Source organism: Lissotriton helveticus, chromosome 2_1 (genome assembly GCF_964261635.1).
Source record: "Lissotriton helveticus chromosome 2_1, aLisHel1.1, whole genome shotgun sequence".
Classification (NCBI taxonomy): Eukaryota; Metazoa; Chordata; class Amphibia; order Caudata; family Salamandridae; genus Lissotriton; species Lissotriton helveticus.
Window position 1 is genome coordinate 825,409,049 of NC_136059.1, and position 20,330 is coordinate 825,429,378.

Consider the following 20,330-nt stretch of genomic DNA (forward strand, 5'->3'; position numbering starts at 1 on the left):
AATGACGACTTTCAGTTCCCTTCAGCTTTATTACTGTTAGACTTCAAAAAAGCATGCAATACTATACATTGGACCTTTTTTGCTGCAGGTTCTCAAATGGATGAAAATACTCCCAAGATATCTGGCATTTATAGCGACCCTATACAACTCCCTGCGTTACAATCAATGAAATATTCTCAACCTCCTTTGACATAGTATTTCGCTTGTCACCCCCTCCTTTTTACTTTTGCAATAGAGCCCTTGGCCGTGTGGGTCAGAAGGGATGCTCAGTTAAGCAGTTTTCCTTTGCCGGATGCATCAAAGAACAAGATGCCACTCACTGTATGCAGATGACATCCTCCTCTATTTGTAGGACCCAGAGCTTTAATTTCCATGCCTGGAACATATAGTACAGCTTCATGGGGATGCCTCAGTATTATCCAGTAATTGGGAAAAGTCTACATTAGTGCATCTGAGCAGCATTGCTCCCCCAATATCCATCAGGGGCCTGCTAGCTGAAGAGAGTTGTGATAAGCCTGCACTTTACCAGACTGATGTGAACACCTCACCTCCTCCACACTGACAGCAAGTCGGACATGCCCACCACAGCCCTCTGACACTATTGATCCCACTTGGTCCTAGCACTCAACGTTTCTGTAAGCTTCATAGCAGTGAATGGTAGCTCTCTCTCATCTTTAACTAGGGAGAGTATGGAGGAAAGCGGTATCCTGCTTTGGGTTTGGAGCATTATCCTTGAGAAGACTCTGCAGTATGGTTGCTGATGCATGGCCATATCCTAAATCTTTAACTGCTAGCTGGGCTTTTAGTGCTCATTCTGAATGAGCGGTGGGGCAAAACACAGAAACAGCTTGTGAAGCACAGAAGACCACCTCTGTCACAAAGCTCTCATTGCTAGGCATCCTCTTATCCTCTTTCTCCTGTCTTGAGGAGTGAATTAAGCATAAAATGACAGGCCTGCTCAGCTTATAATAGAATTCACAGTGTCACACAGATAGCTAAGCAGTGTTAAAGGTTACATTTTTGCTGTTCGCCACCTACCAATATACTGGGTGCTTGGTGTGAGGCGAAAGGATGCCCTCCCACGGTCCTTGACCTACTAGGTGGCTGTGAATAAGCATTCAGTGCTCAGCTCAGAGGAAACAGTATCAGATTGTATGCAGGAACTTTACAACACATTTATAAATGTTGCAATAAAGATGTGATTGTCAAAACACAACAAATCTGAAAGAAACATAGGTTAGTATCTGAAAGAAACACGTTAGTTAGATTCCTTACCTTAGAATAACCCCAGGCGTAAGACTGGATCCGGAAAGTTTTCGTCAGCAGTACCCCTGTGCGTCGGTAGGTGTCGCCTGCGGCTCCGTGTCCGTCGTCGGCGTCGTGATCGCCGGGATGACGTCGTCGTACTACTTAGACGGCGCCCTCTCGCGCTGACGTCAGTTCTTCTTTTTTCCGCGCCAGCAAGCGCAGATCCGGGAAGAGCGTACCCGTAGTCAGTCAGTCAGTCAGTCAAAGAGTCTTTATTCGATTTAGTTAAACATCATACAAAGAGAATAAAAAAAATTTTTACAAGTAAAACGCAATTACACAATTTCATATCAATCGAATTCATGTGACAAAATATTTAAGCTAAAAACATGATTTATAAAATGATGAATGCAATTCATACGGGGGAGTCTTATGATATCTTACGTGATCTCGATCTAGCCGCCGCCACTAAAAAGTTTGCCATACAAAATGTGATGGGGATGTTACACAATGATTGAAGATAAATCATGGCTGGTCTCACCTGGGAGAAACCAGCTTCCCTTAAAATAGGTAACAAATATCTTTTTCTATGATCTAAAAAGTAACCACAAAACGTACCCGTAGTCATTTTATGACTAACATTTTGGACAATTTTGTCTATCTTTTTCGAGTCGACTTCGACTCCTGGTGCCAGTAGGGATGCCCGGTTTCAAGCTCTGTGACGCCTGTCACCGACTGATGTAGGTTACCGCCCCCCACTGCCGGTGTCTCTACTCTTTGGGAGCTGACCACGATGACAAGTCGTGCACCGACTGCCGAGCCTTGACGTCAAAAGCTAGGCTGGAGCGGTCCCGCAAGCTCCTCGAGATCCGGCAGTCTGCTCCGTTCGTCGGAATCCAAGTCCTCGCACTCGGGTAAGTCGAGGCATGGCAAAAAGAAGTCAAATAGACGACATCGCTCATCTGAGTCCCCTGGCTGGTCGCCCGACTCGGCCGAAGGTTCGGGTGGCACCACCCGCGCGGCTCTGCAGGAGTTTACTTTCGGTCCCACACCCTCCGGTCCCTGGACTCAATGCGACTCCGGGCGAGATTCAAGACTTCCTCGTGGCCATGAGGACTCTCCTCCCGTTGTCGATGCCTCCCGGCGTGCCTTCGGGCCCCGCAGGTCCGTCTAGAGGTCCACCAGGGTGCTGCCCTGATGTTCCAGCCATTTCCAGAGGCGCAGAACCTCCTGACAAAGGGTCCACGACCCCACCCCGCCCTGTATGTTGCAGTACCACATGGCGGTAGTGTTGTCCGTGAACACCTGCACTTCACTTCCCCAGACAGAGGGAAGGAGTGGTAAGGTCAACTGGCCTCGACCGGGATCCAGGCATGGACCCCACAGGGGCCTGCAGCGCCAGGACCGAAGTCGACGACTGCGCCGGGGCCGAAGCCACCGGCTCGCTAGGACCTCTAGACGGACCTGCGGGGCCCGAAGGCACGCCGGGAGGCATCGACAACGGGAAGAGAGTCCTCATGGCCACGAGGAAGTCTTGAATCTCGCCCTGATTTGACTGTCTCTTCAGGAGGACCTTCTGTCGCAGCAGCAGGGGACGGTCCTCCACCCGAACCTGTCCATGCTCCACCTCCATGCGTGGAGATTGAGCAGCGGCAGTTGATGCCATTTGACTTGCCTCCTGAAGTCTGTGACGTCATTCTGGTAGCCACGCGTCCCTCCACAAAATCAGTATACACCTGCAGGTGGAACATATTTGTGGCATGGTGCACAGCAAAGGCTGTGGATCCCCTTTACGCCCGTCTTTCTGAGGTTCTCCTCTTTCTTCTTCCCCTGGCCCAGCAGGGCTCTGCTCTGGGCTCCATCAAGGGATATTCTTTCATAATGCCTCAGTGGGACTTGAATCTGGTATTAACCTATCTGATGTGTGCTCCGTTTGAGCCACTCCACAACTGTCCTCTTTGTCTTCTGACTCTCAAAACTGCTTTCCTGGTTGCCATCACCTCTGCCAGAAGAGTGAGTGAGCTCCAGGCTCTTTCCTCTAAGCCTCCTTTCCTCTCTGTCCATCCGGAAAAAGTTGTTCTGAGGACTTGTCCTTCTTTTCTACCCAAGGTGGTTACTGCCTTTCACATCGGCCAGACCATTACCTTGCCCATCTTCTTTCCGCCTCCGCATCCCTCGAAAGAGGAAGAGAGGCTCCACCGTCTGGACCCAAAACGTGCGCTTTCTTTTTACCTGAACCGCACACAACAGTTCTGGGTTAACAACCAACTTTTTGTTGGCTATGTGGGCGCTAAGAAAGTGGCGGGCGGTGCACAAACGGACCATCTCTCTGTGGGTCGTTTTGTGCATCAAGGTCTGTTATTCCTTGGCTGAAAAGGATCCTCCTGAGGGGCTGCGTGCCCATTCCACTCGGGCCACGGCGGCTACTACTGCCCTGGGACGGGGAGTCAATTTGCAGGACATTTGTCAGGCAGCTACGTGGGCCTCGCTGCACACGTTTGCCAAGCATTACTGCCTGGACAGCCAAGTCCGGAGGGATGGCTTCTTTGGCTGTTCGGTTCTCCAGGACTTCCTAGTGTGATCTTGGTTCGCAGACCCACCACCGGGGTTGGTATTGCTGGGGTATCTATTCTAAGGTAAGGAATCTAACTAACGTGTTTCTTTCAGATGCACAAGTTACTTACCTTTGGTAACGATATATCTGTAAGAAACATTAGTTAGTTAGATTCCTTACCGCCCCACCCATCCTCCCCGTTCTGAGATCCGATATCTAGGGTTATGGGCATCCCTTCCAGGGCCCTAGTTTCATGGCACCAGTGTCGATTTCCTGCATGGCTTTGTGTTCCTGGCGTGGAAAGCTATGTACACAACTGACGTCAGCGCGGGAGGGCGGCGTCTAAGTACTCCGACGATGTCATCCTGGTGATCACGACGCCGACGACGGACGTGGAGCCACAGACGACGCCTACCGACGCGCAGTGGTACTGCTGATGAAAACTATCCGGATCCAGTCTGACGCCTGGGGGTTATTCTAAGGTAATGAATCTAACTAACTAATGTTTTTTACAGATATATTGTTACCGAAGGTAAGTAACTTGTGCTATAGATTCCTTACCTTAGAATAACTCCCAGGCGTCCGACTGGATCTAGAAAGTTTTTTCGTCAGCAGTACCTCTGGGTGTCAGAAGGTGGTGTCGGTCGGCTCCGCGTTCATCGTTGGCGTCGTGTGCGCTGAGATGACATTGCGGTAGCTACTTAGATGCTGCCCTCGCGCGCTGATGTCAGTCCTTTCTTTTTCCACGCCAGCCAGCGCAGATCCGAAGAGACCGGTATCTCCAGTCACTTTTTGACTGCACTTTTTGCGACTTTTGTCAACGTCTTTTTGAGTCAGAGCGACTCCTGGTGCACGTAGGGATGCCCGGCTTCAAGGCTTGCGGTTCCTGTAACCAACTGTTGTCGGTGCGGATCCACACCGCGTGTGCCTTTTTTGCCTGGAGCGTGGCCACGACCCCAAGTCTTGCTCCGAATGCCGGTCCATGGCTCGGAAGGCTTTGCGGGAGCGGTCCCGAAAGCTTCTTGAGCACCGGCAGTTGGCTTTGTGCTGTGCGAGGTCCCGGTCGCAAAGGAGGTCGAGGGAACAGTTGTGGTGCCATCATCACTCTTCCAAATCTTCTATGTCTTCGCACTCGATGTCAGGTAAGTCGAAGCACAAGAAGAAGTCAAAGAAGCATCGTCACTTTTTGACTTCTCCCCGTCGGCCGGCTGATGCGACAAGAGATGCAAGCGGTGCCCCTCCCGCAGCTTTTCGTGCAGAGCCTGAAGAGCCGACTCCGGGTTTCCCTCCCTTTCCGGGGCCCAGAGCGACTCCTGCCCGGCTTGGTAAGTTCTACGAGGCGATGCATGCCATCTTTGGGCAGCCCGGAACCCGCCGGTGTGCCTTCGGGTCTCGTGGACTCGGTTGGGGGGCCTAGGCCTACTCGACTAGTGGTTCTGGTCCCGGCGCCGCAGGCCCTCCTTGGATCCAGGCCTGGATCCATATCGGTGCCGGTTGACCTCATTACGCTTCCACCAGTGCCCCTTCCTCTGGCACTGTACCTACATTCGACGCTGGTGCCTCCCCCGGCGGGCGTCGACCCAGGCCTCCATCCTGATGTAGACACGGAGCCGGACCGACGTCACCCTACGCCGGATCCGGCGCCAAGCGGGGTTTTTGTGCACATGCCCACTCCTGGGTGTCCCTTTTAGACCAGATTGGCACCCAGAGGGACGAGTAGGAGGACTGGGAGGGGTCATGTGACCTTCTCACTGATCAATTAGAGTATGACCTGGACTGGAGAAAGTTACAAAAAACACAGTTGATGGACAGAATGTAGAACAATGTCATACATTCACCCCAGTACAAGGATCTGGGCCTAAATCCATTGTTTTTTTGCACTCCACACCACCCTGGGTTAGACACTGGCTATATGCAAATCAGCTCTGACCCTGTGCCTCATGGGAACAGTCCAGTCCGAACTACCAAGCCATGTCTTTCCCAGACCGGAATCAAGCATCCAAGGACCGGTTTCTGGCTATCAGCCTTCATCAGCCTGGATAGCTTGACTCCAGTGGTGTGGAGAGCCTGGGACTCACGTCTGAGCATACCCAGCCCACTCGGGGTGAAAATTGCAAAAAAAACAGTTGATGGACAGAATGTAGAACAATGTCATACATTCACCCCAGTACAAGGATCTGGGCCTAAATCCATCGTTTTATTTGCACTCCACACCACCCTGGGTTAGACACTGGCTATATGCAAATCATTCTCTGACCCTGTGCCTCATGGGAACAGTCCAGTCCGAACTACCAAGCCATGTCTTTCCCAGACCGGAATCAAGCATCCAAGGACCGGTTTCTGGCTATCAGCCTTCATCAGCCTGGATAGCTTGACTCCAGTGGTGTGGAGAGCCTGGGACTCACGTCTGAGCATACCCAGCCCACTCGGGGTGAAAATTGCAAAAAACACAGTTGATGGACAGAATATAGAACAATGTCAGACATTCACCCCAGTACAAGGATCTGGGCCTAAATCCATTGTTTGTTTGCACTCCACACCACCCTGGGTTAGACACTGGCTATATGCAAATCAGCTCTGACCCTGTGCCTCATGGGAACAGTCCAGTCCGAACTACCAAGCCATGTCTTTCCCAGACCGGAATCAAGCATCCAAGGACCGTTTTCTGGCTATCAGCCTTCATCAGCCTGGATAGCTTGACTCCAGTGGTGTGGAGAGCCTGGGACTCACGTCTGAGCATACCCAGCCCACTCGGGGTGAAAATTGCAAAAAACACAGTTGATGGACAGAATGTAGAACAATGTCATACATTCACCCCAGTACAAGGATCTGGGCCTAAATCCATCGTTTTTTTGCACTCCACACCACCCTGGGTTAGACACTGGCTATGTGCAAATCAGCTCTGACCCTGTGCCTCATGGGAACAGTCCAGTCCGAACTACCACCCCCTTTTGTACCACTTTGGCCGCCATAAGTGTGGCAGGGTATGCTCAGACGTGAGTCCCTTGCTCACTTTGCCACTGGATTGAAGCAAGCCGGGCTGAAGACGGCTGTAATGCCAGAAACCGGTCCTCGGAAGCTTGTTTCCGGTCCAGGGAAGGCATGGCTTGGCAGTTCGGGCTGGACTGTTCCCATGAGGCACAGGGTCAGACTGATTTGCATATAGCCATGTCTGAACTGGGGTGGCAGAGTGGGCTAAAGAACGGTGATGGATCAAACCCAGATCTTTTGACTGGGTGTGAGTGTTTGATTGGTTCAGATGCTCCGTCCATCACCACCCCCTTTTGTACCACTCTGGACTGGAGAAAGGACATGGGGGAGGCCAGTGGTATTGATACATCTTCTGACCTTGGCATGTTGTCTCCGCCTACCGTGGCTATGAGGAGGAAGGGTCATACATAGGTCCGCACCCGGAACCACTGTGCAGGAGCACCCGTCCTGCCGGCTTCTTCTCCCGCAACTTGGGATTCGCGCTGTTGCGCCTCCACATATTCAATATTCGAACAAGTGGATGCCCTTACCGTCTCACAATACCTTTTTCAGAGAAGCCAACTAAGAGCACCAAATACTCCACTTGCAAGCCTTCGAATCGTATAAAAAATACACTTTGATTGAATAAGTTACCACGACGATTGGAAAGTATTTAACCTGGTCTTGAGCGGGCCGGGTCGGAATTATCACCGGCATTGCGACCTGTGGTTCAGTACCTGTCGACTACAGCCCTGAGGAGTCGTCAAAGTAGTGTATTTGCTTTACGACGAAACACGTGTCGGCTGGCCATCCATAGCAATAAAAGAGGAGCCGTACTACCCTTCGTCTTCCTTTGTCTACAAATGTGGATACCTGAACTTTTATATGTCCATTGAGATATCATTTCTGTACTCTCTTTATTTGGTGTGCAACAGGTTTTGCTTGTCATACATAGTGGTGACCGACGCTCTCAACCTCGAGCTTCCTAACGTGGCAGTCAGGACGAACCTCCTGACAGAGGTGCTTCACCCACAAGCAAGCCCTTTGGAGCCCCTGCTTCCGTTTAAAGAGGCCCTCACCGGCATCGTTTTGGGCACCTGGTCCAGGCCCAACACGGAGGCTCCCGTTGATAGGATGATCGCCCAATGCCACTGCCCGCCCCCGGGTGACCCACTTTCCTCTCCCAACACCCCACAACTGAGAGCTTGGTGGTCCAAGCCTCTACCTCCAAGGGTGTATTTCCTAACGCTCCACCAGATAGGGAATCCAGGAAGCTGGATCATCTTGGGAAGAAGATTTCTTTCTGCCGCCAGCTTGGGACTGCGGTCGGTAAACACTGCATGTCTATTGGGCCGTTATTCCCACTCCATGTGGGGCAGGGTTGCGCAAGTGCTGCCTCAGTGCCTGGAGGAGACCCGGATACTACTCTCCCAGGCTGTCGCCGCCGGGAGGGACACGGAAACTTTACCATTTGTTGTTGGCTGGATACCGCCAACTCTCTAGGCAGGATGATTTCCAGGTCAGTAGCCCTTCCGCGCTAAGCATGAATGAGATAGACTGGCTTTCCTGGGGATGTCCAGAATACTCTAATGCACATGCCCTTCTAGGGCAGTAGCCTTTTTGGCGACAAAGCGGACAACGCTCTAGAGCGTTTCATGGACTCATGGGCTATGGCCAAGTCCTTGGGCCTCTCTAGCTGCCCTGCGCAGTCTGCTTTTCGCCCCTTTCGTGGCTATGGAAGGGGTGCCCCACTGCGTCCCGCCCAGAGCCACAGGCCAGCGCAAGTTTCCCAACATTCCCAGGGACGGAACCACTGCTGTGGTTCAGGGGCCAGCGGGCGGGCCAGTCCACCAGCCCCCCTCAGCAGCAGCCTCCGAACCTTCCTAGTACGACATTTTGGGCCCATCAAATGCCAGTGGGGGGCAGGATCTGCCATCAACTCCCCCACTGGTGCACCATCACGTCGGACAGGTGGGTTTTGCAGATAGTCCGAAGGGGCTACTCTCTCCCCTTCGAGACTACCCCTCCAGCCATGCCACCTCAGTACCATCGTATGTCAGAGGATCATTCGGGCTTTCTCCAACAGGAAGTTAAGGCTCTCTTGGCCAAGGGAGCCATGAAGTGCGTTCCTGCCTCAGAAGTAGGTCGGGATTGTTACTCCCACTGCTTTCTAGTACCCAAGAAGGACAAGAGCATGCGTCCTATCTTAGATCTCAGGAATGTTAACCACTTCCTCCGGAAGGAGAAGTTTAAGATGTTGACGCTCACTCAGGTCTTGTCTGCCCTCGACCCTGGAGACTGGTTGGTAGCGTTGGACCTGTAGGGCGTTTATTTCCACATCCCAGTCCTGCTGGCCCACCGGCATTACCTGCGGTGCAAGGTAGGCCACAAGCACTTTCAGTTTACTGTGCTCCTCTTTGGCCTTAACAGCGCCCCTCCGGTGTTCACGAAAGTGATGTCGGTGGTCACAGCTCATCTGCGCAGATCGGGGTTCCAGTTTTCCCCTACCTCGACGACTAGCTGTTGAAGGCGCGCTTGCCCCAGACTGTCGTTTCCCACTTCAAGACTACGGCCGACCTACTGCATTCACTGGGGTTCTTCATCAACGTGCCAAAGTCACACCTGATCCCCTCTCAGAAGCTCCTCTTCATTCGAGCGCTTCTGGACTCGGCGAGGTTTTGGGTTTATCCTCCTAAACAGAGAGTGTGGGATATTCGGGCTATGATTCCAATCTTTCAGCCTCTATCCTGGGTTTCGGTCAGAATGACCCTGAGCCTATCTGGCCTCTTGGCATCCAGCATCCTGCTGGTCGATCATGCCAGGTGGCATATGCGGGCTCGGCAGTGGGACCTGAAGTTCCAGTGGGCACAGCATCAGGGGAATCTGTCCGATTGCGTCCAGATCTCGGAGGGCACTGCACGACAATCTCAGTGGTGGCTCACAAACTCGGATTGGGTCAACAGCAGATCCCTCTCCCTTCCCAACCAGATCACACAGTGGTGATGGATGCATCACTTCTAGGATAGGGCAGCCACATGTGAGAGGCAGAGATTAGAGGCATCTGGTCTCAGGCGGAGTCCGGGCTCCACATCAACCTTCTGGAGCATCGGGCGATTCGTCTTGCGCTCAAAGCATCCCTTCCCTCTGTCCGGGGAAGAGTAGTGCAGGTGTTCACAGACAATACCACTGCCATGTGGTACTGCAACAAACAGGGTGGGGTGGGGTCGTGGACTGTATGTCAGGAGGCCCTCCACCTTTGGATATGGCTGGAACATCAGGGCATATCCCTGCTGGTTCAACACCTGGCAGGTTCACTGAAAGCCAGGGCGGACGAAATCAGCCACAGGTGCATAATGGATCATAAATGGCGTCTTGACTCGGAGGTGGTGCAAGGTCTCTTTTCAGCAGTGGGAGAGCCTTGATTAGATCTATTCACCAGCAAAGTGAATGCGCAATGTCAGCAATTCTGCGCCTTGGAATTTCCAAGGGGGCACTCGCTAGGTGGCGCTTTTCGTCGCGAGTGGAATTGAGGTCTGTTGCACGCCTTTCCGCCTATACCACTTCTGCTCAGAGTGCTGAAGAAGATCAAGTGCGAACAGGCCCAAGTTATTCTTGTGGCTTCGGATTGGGCATGAAGAGTCTGGTATCCTGAGCTGCTCAACATGGCAATCGATCCTCTGATCAGACTGCCTCTCCGGGAGGATCTTTTGCCGCAGTAGCAGTGGATGGTCTTCCACCCGAACCTGTCCAGCCTCCACCTCCTTGCGTGGCGATTGAGCAGCGGCAGTTGACGTCATTCAACTTGCTCCAGAAGTATGTGATGTAATCTTGGCAGCCAGGCGTCCTTCCCCTAAGACAGTATACGCCTGCTGATGGAACAAATTTATTTCATGGCGCGCAGCAAAGTCTGTGGATTCCCTTTCTGCCCCTCTTTCTGATGTTCTCTTGTTTGACCCAGCAGGGCTCTGCTCTGGGCACTATCAAGGGCTATCTTTTGGCCATTCCCGCCTTTCTAAGGCTCCCTGATCAGCCTTCTCTCTTCAAGTCCCCGGTTGTAAATCGTTTCTTAAAAGGCATAACTCATCTCTTTCCTCTTATTACCTTCGTTATGCCTCAGTAAGACTTTAATCTGGTCTTGACCTATTTGATGTGCGCTCCATTTGAGCCGCTACACAACTGTCCTCTATGACTTTTAACTCTTAAAACTGTATTCCTAGTAGCCATCACATCTGCCAGAAGAGTGAGTGAGCTCCAGGCTCTTTCATCTAAACCCCCTTTTCTGGCTGTACATCCGGACAAAGTTGTCTTACGTACTCGTCCATCCTTTCTTCCCAAGGTGGTCACTTCTTTTCACATCTAGCAAACCATCACTTTGCCCACCTTCTTTCTGCCTCTTCATCCTTCTAAAGAGAGAGGGGGGCGTGGCCAAGATGGCGAGCGGGTAAGACGTATCTCGCTACGTCTCCCCGCTCCCGCGGCCCAAGCATGCCCATTTCAGCACTGGGAGACCCAAAAAAGCCCAGCGGTACATTGGATTTGCCTCCGGCCCGACAGTGTCCAACAATTAAGTGAGTTTGGGCCGGAGGGTTCTGATATTGGCGTTTCCTGGTTGGCGGTGAGCGCCATGTGGAGTGATAAAATGGTGGACTCCTCCTGCGCATAGAAGGGCACCAAGCGGCGGAGAGCTATCAGTGGAGCTCGAGAGCTGCCGACCTGCCCGATCCCCAGGGGTCTTCGAGACCTGACCCCAACGGTGTGTAGCGTGAGGCTGCCTCCCGGATCCCGAAGCTGAACATGGCGACGACACTTAACGGCCGGGAGCTGGCCTGTGCATGACGACGGGAGGCCTAGCTGGCCCGATATCTGATGCCGAGACCTGAACTTTGGGAGCAGAGCTGAGGTCCTATGAGGCGGCGGCGGTGGTACGTAGCCCTGGGGAGGCTTCTGGCGTCGATTTGCCCAGGAATAGCGGAGGTCTGCGGAGCTGTTCCCTGGCGGATAATAGCACGGATATTGGCAAGAATTAAAGGGGGCCGGAAGCAAGGCCCCGGCAGCCAAACCAACGCAGCAGAAGACTGCAGCAGGTCTTTGCCCAGGTAGGAGGCTTGGGGCCCATTCCTGGGCCTGTTGAGATCACCCTGGCCGCCTGAGTGACAGTGGAGCACCTGAAAAGGACAGGGGGCACCATAGTTTGGCCAGCACAGCAAGGGGAAGGTCTGGGCAGGATACCCCAGGGCCTTGGCAGAGAGGGACCAGCTGGCCGTTGCGGAGCACCAGCCAGCACTGTCGACTGGCGCTTCTTGACACCCGTGCACTAGAAAGGGGGCCCCCTGGCTGATCACACCAAGCTCACAGCAGCGCCCTAGGGGACACCTAGAGGCCCGTATCCAGGCGATAGAAGAGAAACAGGCACAGGGGTTGAGCAGTTCACGAGGTCTCAACCGAGGAGCTGTGTAGGAGAGTAGGGTCTGCAATCCTATGATCACCCAGATTTTTTGCTTTTTGCTGCACTGGTTTACGACTTTCCCTGGCTGTGGGCCTGCTAATCAGACCCACAGCCTAGCTGTTCTCTCTATCCAAATTGTACTCAGGTACTGAATTGGCACTGGGCCCTCTCCAAGTCCCTGTACCCAGGGCTGAGGTGTACCCAGAAGTCTCCCAGGGGCTGAAGCATGTATTATGCCACCCCTGGGCTGACTAACTAAACTGACACAACTGGCTGCACGACAGCTGGGGCAAGGTGGTGTACTCACCCTTTGCTTTAGATATAGTATACCTATATCTAACCCTAAAAATGGACACACAGATCTCCTATCAGTCACTCCTATGGCAGGCCTTAACAATCCTGAAGGCAGAGTGCTTGGAATCGTGTGAGATGGTGCTCTGGCATGAGCTGAGCCTGTCTGCGGCTTTCGGGATCCATCCCTTAGCCGTTTCCATGATATCGCATACCATATACTCTTAAGTGCAGTATAATCCTCGCGGTTATATGCCAACTCTGGTATCGCTTTATCAAAACATGTCGAGTAAGGTGTCATACGAATTGGAATACTAACCCCTCGCCAATTCTGGCGACGGGGTTAGCATTCCACCCTTCTAGAGGGACACGACATGTATGTAACCCCTAACCCCGGTTAAAGTCAAACAGAGCCTCAGCTCCACAAAATGGATGCTGCCACCGAGACACAAGTCTGCCCTCCTGCTGCTGGGAGTCCTCCCAGAACAGGAGATAAGGACAAAGGGTTTCCTGCCAGGGGCGGTGCCAGCACCGTCCCAGACAGGGTTTTGTGTATTGTAGGTAGGCAGGGCTTTAGAGGAAGGTGACTGCACGTGGCACCCCGGTGCTCACTGTGCATAGGCTGGCTGGAACCAGTTCCAGGGTCACTCCAGACCCTGTGCTGGGGAAAAGCCCGCCAAGGAAGTGGGTGTAACCACCCCCCTCCTAGTCCCACCCATAGGGCAGGACTTAGTCGCGTGCCAGCCCCTTTTTACAGGATAAAGGTAGGAACTGGCCCCCTTCCAAATCAGATCATCTTTGAATCCTGAAACTACTTTCCACGAAAGGAACTCAAGACTTCTTCCTAAGATTTCTCCCTTGTGACTAAGGAGTAGTCACCCTGCATCCGCAGGCACCATCTAAGAACACTGCGGTCTGCTGCAAGTCCTTCCTCCGGAATCCGACTGCCCAGCTCGACGAGAACCGGCTTCCCTGGCACCTCTGACCTCTACCCACCTCTACAGCCCAGCTGAGAACCGTGGGTGCGACGAGACCTCAAGGGACCGGCCATCTGCAAGACTGCACGACTTCTTTCCAGCAAGCCCGCCGAGTGAATTCCTGGTGAGTGCTTTGGGGTCTGAGGAGCCCCGACCCTGAGCAGCTCCAGCACCGAAGTGCAGCCCCCCAGCATCTCCACGATCTGCGTGGGGCCCTTCTGCTTTTGGCTGCTCACCGCGTTGTTTGGCTACTAGCCCGCTGGCTTGTGGCCTTCCCGACGACGCCCGACGACATTTCTGCTGCTGGTCTGGTTGCTCCAGGCTGGCCCTTGCTCCCTTCCAAAAGAGGAGCACCCCGGACCCTCCTGGTCCACTCAAGACGCCATTTTGAGTCCACCGCGTGGGCTTGAATTAGCCAAGGCTTGTTGCCCAATCCTGGGTAACTTCGACGCCGACAGCTTCATCCATCGTGGGACAGCTCGCCTCTCCATCCTGGTCGCCGACAACGCCTCCTGGTCCGTGAGATCTGCAGAGCCAGCGTCGCCCACTCACCTAGTCGAGGTGACTTCGCCCGGTGCCATCCTGGTGCCCACTTAATCACTGGCTAGTGATTCAAGAACTTGGTCCCCTCTGCTTTCAGGTTTCTTCTTCCTTGATCCAGGCTTGGATCCATCGAACTTTTCTTCACTGGTCGCCTGCCAGCAACTTCCTTCTTCCAGGCTCCTGGTCCGGCAACGAGATCCCCGACGTCTTTTCAGACCTATGCAGCTGCAGCCCCTGGGCTAGGTAACTTCGGCACTTCGGTGTCCCAGCATAGCCTCACTATCCTAGGGTCAGGATCCACTGTCGTTTTCTTCCTACCAGGTCGGGTTCGCCCGTGAACACTAACTTTGCCTTTACTAGCTTCCATAGACTTTGTCCCGCATCCCGCGTGAGAGTGCACACTCTGCACCCGAGTCCCCTAGGCCTCCTAGAAGTAATCTAACGATTCTATAGTCAAGTCCTAGCGATTCCAAAGCCTATTAGTACTGTACTTACCTGCTAGTAATTTCGCATTCCACTTTTTAAGTATATGGTTTTTCGTGCCCCTCGGGCATTTGTGTATAACGTGCTAACTTAAGTATTTTCGTAAGAGTTTTGTTGTGTGCCTAGCACCCTGTCCTCATAAAGAGCACAGGGTTGTTGTGATTCTAATAAATACATTGTTTATTTTCATAACACTTGTGTGGTGTCCTTTCACTGGGTGTTCAAGGGGTAATGTGATGGTAAAACAGCTGGCTTAACACGCCCTCTAGAGTCTTAGCCTTAGACTGCTCGTATCCATGCTACTAGGATAGCTGGTCTATAAGGTTGACTTACAACCAATCATCAATAAGGGTTGTTTGGACTGATATATAGTGATCACTAGAATAGTGAGCACTGCACATCAGGCCAACTTCTCACATTGGTGAGCAGCGGTTGGGATTTGAGCTTGCTGTTGTTTTACCACACATGCCCTAAGAATATCTTGTGAAAGATCACATAAGTACTAAAGGTACATATAACTTAGCTTAGAATACTCTGAGTTCTACTGAACCAGCTGTTGTAGCTCCTAGGGCCTAGCACACCCTAAACTACAACTCTAGCAAGGGATCAGTAGGCAAACATATAGTGTAGGTAAGTGCACCACTTACACCTCACTAGAAAAGCATGTCTACCCAGGGAGAATCTACTGAGACTCCCCTGGTCAGTGTTGACCCTCCACAGGTCACTTCAAGATATGCAGCTCTCAGTTTCCAGGAGATGAGACAGATCTGTGTCTCCAGAAAACTGAAGCAGGGGTCTAACCCCACCATTCCCTTTCTGATAGGTCTCTTAGAGACATATGATGCCAGAAAGCTTTCTCAGTTACATGAGAACATGCCAGCCTTAGAGGGAACCTCTGGGGATCCAGACCTCCCCAACACTGCTACTGCAGTTGAGGAGGAGGAGGATCAGGAGGAACTCTCTGGGGATGAGGTAGACAAAGGTCTTGAGGTAGTCAGAAGGCTAACCAGGACCAACTTAGACTTACTTGGGCTAGGATCTGGGGGACCCCCAGTACTGACCCGAAGTGGGCCTAACCTTGGAGTTAGGAGAGATAGATCTCTTTCTAGGGACTCCAATAGATCTCTGCACTCTAATGCCTCTTCTCAGGGGAGAAGGAATCCTCCACAGAGGAGATTTACTTCCCCTCAGAGAAAAGAGCATGAAGCTAGAATGAGACAAGCTGAACTGAGGATTGAAAGGGAAGAACTTGCCCTGGCCAAAGAGAAGCTTGCCTTTGCTAGAGAGCAGCAGATGAGTGGGCTAGCACCCACTGGTGGCAGCAATCTCCCAAGAGATAGAGAGAAAAGGGTTTAGATACTAAACACCTGACTAAAATAGTGCCCCCCTTTAAGCAAGGGGATGATATCCAGAAATGGATGGCTGCTCTGGAGAGGGCCTGCACTGTGCAGGGCATTCCCCAGAGTCAGTGGGCAGCTATACTGTGGCTCTCCTTTGATGGTAAAGGTAGAGATAAGCTCCTCACTACAAGAGTAGAGGATGCTAACAATTACCAGGTCCTGAAGAATACACTGGTTGATGGGTTTGGTTTAACCACTGAGCAGTACAGGTTGCTGTTCAGAGACACCCAGAAAACTCAGTCTCAGGACTGGTCTGACTTTGTGGATTGTGCCACTAAGGCTTTGGAGGGCTGGTTGCTGGGTAGCAAGGTTACAGATTACACAGGATTGTATAATCTAATGATGAGAGAACAAATTTTAAACAATTGTCAGAACCAGTTGTTGCACCAGCACCTTGTTGATTCAGATCTGACCTCTCCCCAAGAATTGGGAAAGAAGGCAGACAAATGGGTCAGGACAAGGATCAAGCAGAACCAGAACCAGAACCAGGGTGGTCAGAAGAAAGCAGACCAGAAGGGTAATGTTAAGAATGAGCAAAATGACCAGAAGTCTTCACCAGGTCCCCAACAAACCAAAGAGGGTGGGGGTCAGGCTTCCCAGAAGAAGAAGACTCAAGAAGGCCAGTCAAAAAGGTGGTGCCAGTACTGTAAAAGTAAATCTCACTGGTTTAGTGAGTGCACCAAAAGAGGAGGACAAACTCCTGCCACTACAGCCCCTAAGGCAACTGCACCCCCTAGTACAGTCAGTAGTGGTAGTGCACCTCCCAAGGCATTAGTTGGGTTAACCTTGGGTACTGAGGGGTCTGACAACTTAGTTGGCACACTCACGCAGGCTGTCCTTGTCTGTACAGGGGATATGGATATGTCCCCTGAAATAAGTCCCAATACTTTGGGCAAATACAGGCAGACACCTTTGATAAATGGCAAGATGGCTCAGGCCTATAGGGACACTTGTGCCAGTGTCACCATGGTGACACCTAACTTTGTGGACCCTGGACAGATCATGCCAGGTACTGATTTCCTGGTGGCCAATGCCAGCAATGTCACTACTAGTCATAGTGTGGCAATTGTAGCTTTCTCCTGGGGTGGAGTGAAGGGACAAAAGAAAGTTGTAGTCAGTTCAGACCTCCCAGTTGATTGTTTGTTGGGCAATGATTTGGAGTCATCACAATGGTCAGAAGTGGAGCAGAGGACTCACATGGAAATGTTAGGCTTGCCAGCACATGTGCTTGCTGTGACTAGGTCACAGGCCAGAAAATGCCCCACTGAACAGGTGCTGGATCCTGAAATTATGGACCAGACACCTTCCAAGAAGAAGAGCAGTAAGGGTAAGGCTTTGCCTTCCCCCTTGCCCCAGGTTGAGGATCAAGTCTCTGAGGAGGCTGATCTGGAAGAGCTGAGGGAAACTGAGCCTAAAGAGCTTGAACTTGATCAAGTTGAGTTTCTGGGCTCAGGGGGACCCTCCAGAGCAGACCTGGGGAAGGAACAGTTGAGCTGCCCTTCCCTTGAACCCCTCAGACAGCAGGCTGCTGCTGAGGCTGCAGGGAATGCCACAGGTGCCCACAGGGTATACTGGGAAGATGGACTCCTGTACTCTGAGTCAAGAGACCCCAAGCCTGGTGCAACCAGGAGGCTGGTCATCCCCTTGTCTCTGAGAGGTTTCCTTCTCACCTTGGCCCATGAAATTCCCCTTGCAGGTCACTTAGGTCAGACAAAGACTTGGGACAGGCTTGTCTCACACTTTCACTGGCCCCATATGAATGAGAATACCAAGGAGTTTTGTCGCTCCTGTGTCACTTGCCAAGCCAGTGGTAAGTCAGGTGGCACAACAAAGGCCCCCCTCATACCACTACCTGTGGTGGGGGTTCCCTTTGAAAGAGTGGGGATTGACATTGTTGGTCCAATGGAACCCCAGACAGCATCAGGGCACAAGTTTATACTGGTGGTAGTGGATCATGCCACCAGGTATCCTGAAGCTATTCCCCTTAGGACCACTACAGCCCCTGTAGTGGCAAGAGCCCTGGTTGGAGTGTTCTCCAGAGTGGGTTTCCCTAAGGAGGTCGTTTCTGACAGAGGTACAAACTTCATGTCAGGATATCTGACTGCAATGTGGAAGGAGTGTGGTGTGAACTACAAGTTCACCACACCCTACCACCCACAATGCAATGGGCTGGTTGAGAGATTCAACAGGACCCTGAAGGGGATGATTCATGGACTACCTGAAACTCTTAGGAGAAGATGGGATGTCCTAATCCCCTGCCTCTTGTTTGCTTACAGAGAGGTCCCACAGAAGGGGGTTGGCTACAGCCCTTTTGAGCTTCTGTATGGGCATCCTGTAAGAGGACCCCTGTGTTTGGTGAAGGAAGGATGGGAGAGACCTCTCAAAAAGCCTGCAACCAACATAGTGGACTATGTACTTGGTCTCCGCTCCAGGATGGCTGAGTATATGGAGAAGGCATCCAAAAACCTTGAGGCCAGCCAAGAACTTCAAAAAGCTTGGCATGACCAAAAGGCTGTTCTGACTATGTACCAGCCAGGACAGAAGGTGTGGGTGCTGGAGCCAGTGGCCCCAACAGCTCTGAAAGACAAATGGTCTGGGCCCCACACCATCATTGAGCAAAAGGGAGAGGTTACCTACTTGGTGGACCTTGGAACTCCCAGGAGCCCTCTCAGAGTGCTCCATGTTAACAGGCTCAAGGCATATGTTGACAGGAAGGACATGAGCTTGCTCATGGCCACAGATGAGGGACAGGAGGAAGAGAGTGACCCTCTCCCAGACCTGCTCACTCAGAATCCTGATGATGGATCAGTTGATGGTGTTGTCTTTTGTGGCAGCCTCTCTGAACATCAGCAACAGGATTGCAGGCAAGTCTTGCAATCCTTCAGACATATGTTCTCTCTGACACCCAGCCAAACTGATTGGTGTACCCATGATGTTGACACTGGAGACAGTCTGCCTGTCAAGAGTAAAATCTACAGACAGCCTGATCATGTTAGAGACTGCATCAAAACTGAAGTGCAGAAAATGTTGGAGCTGGGAGTCATTGAGCCCTCAGATAGCCCTTGGGCTAGCCCAGTAGTTCTAGTGCCAAAGCCTCACGCCCAGGGTGGTAAGAGAGAGATGAGGTTTTGCGTAGACTACAGAGGCCTCAATGCAGTCACTAAGACTGATGCCCACCCAATACCAAGAGCAGATGAACTTATAGATAAATTGGCTTCTGCCAACTTCTTAAGTACATTTGATTTGACAGCTGGGTATTGGCAAATCAGGTTAGCTGAGGAGGCCAAACCCAAGACAGCATTTTCTACCCCTGGAGGGCATTATCAATTTGTGGTAATGCCCTTTGGACTAAAAAATGCACCTGCCACCTTCCAAAGGTTGGTGAATCAAGTCCTCACTGGGCTGGATGACTTCTGTGCAGCTTATCTTGATGATATTGCTGTCTTTAGCTCCACCTGGGAGGATCACCTGGTCCACCTGAGGAAAGTGTTAGAGGCCCTGCAAAAGGCAGGCCTCACTATCAAGGCCACAAAGTGCCAGATAGGGCAGACACAGGTTGTATACCTGGGCCACCTTGTGGGTGGAGGCCAGGTTCAGCCACTGGAGAGTAAGATACAGGCCATCAAGGACTGGACTCCTCCAATCACCCAGACTCAGGTTCGAGCTTTCTTGGGCCTGACTGGGTACTATAGGAAGTTTGTCAGAAATTATGGGTCCATAGTGACCCCTCTTAATGACCTGACAAGCAAAAAGATGCCAAAGAAAGTTCAGTGGACAGCAAGCTGTCAGAAAGCATTCGATGACCTAAAGCAGGCCATGTGCACAGCACCTATCCTAAAGAGTCCAGATTACTCCAAGCCATTCATGGTCCAAACAGATGCTTCTGAGTTGGGTGTGGGGGCTGTTCTGTCTCAACTGAATTTTGATGGTAATGATCAGCCTATTGCTTTCATTAGTAGGAGGTTGACACCCAGAGAGAAAAATTGGTCAGCTATTGAGAGGGAGGCCTTTGCTGTGGTCTGGGCCCTGAAGAAGCTGAGGGCCTACTTGTTTGGCACTCACTTCACCATTCAGACAGACCATAAGCCCCTCTTGTGGCTAAATCAGATGAAGGGTGAAAACCCCAAACTGCTTAGGTGGTCCATTTCCCTACAGGGGATGGATTTTACAGTGGAGCATAGACCTGGTACTGATCACAGCAATGCTGATGGGCTCTCCAGGTATTTCCACTTAGAGCAAGAAGACTCACCTGGTCAAGGTTAGTTTATTGTCCCAAAGTTTGGGGGGGGGTCATGTAGGAGAGTAGGGTCTGCAATCCTATGATCACCCAGATTTTTTGCTTTTTGCTGCACTGGTTTACGACTTTCCCTGGCTGTGGGCCTGCTAATCAGACCCACAGCCTAGCTGTTCTCTTTATC

The 20,330-nt window shown here is 51.9% G+C and overlaps 1 protein-coding gene across 4 annotated transcripts in view; it reads left to right on the forward strand.

Annotated features, from left to right (window-relative positions):
* Window positions 1-20,330, forward strand: part of DMXL1 (Dmx like 1) — a 2,287,446-nt gene that overhangs the window by 1,462,869 nt on the left and 804,247 nt on the right. The window lies entirely within an intron of this gene.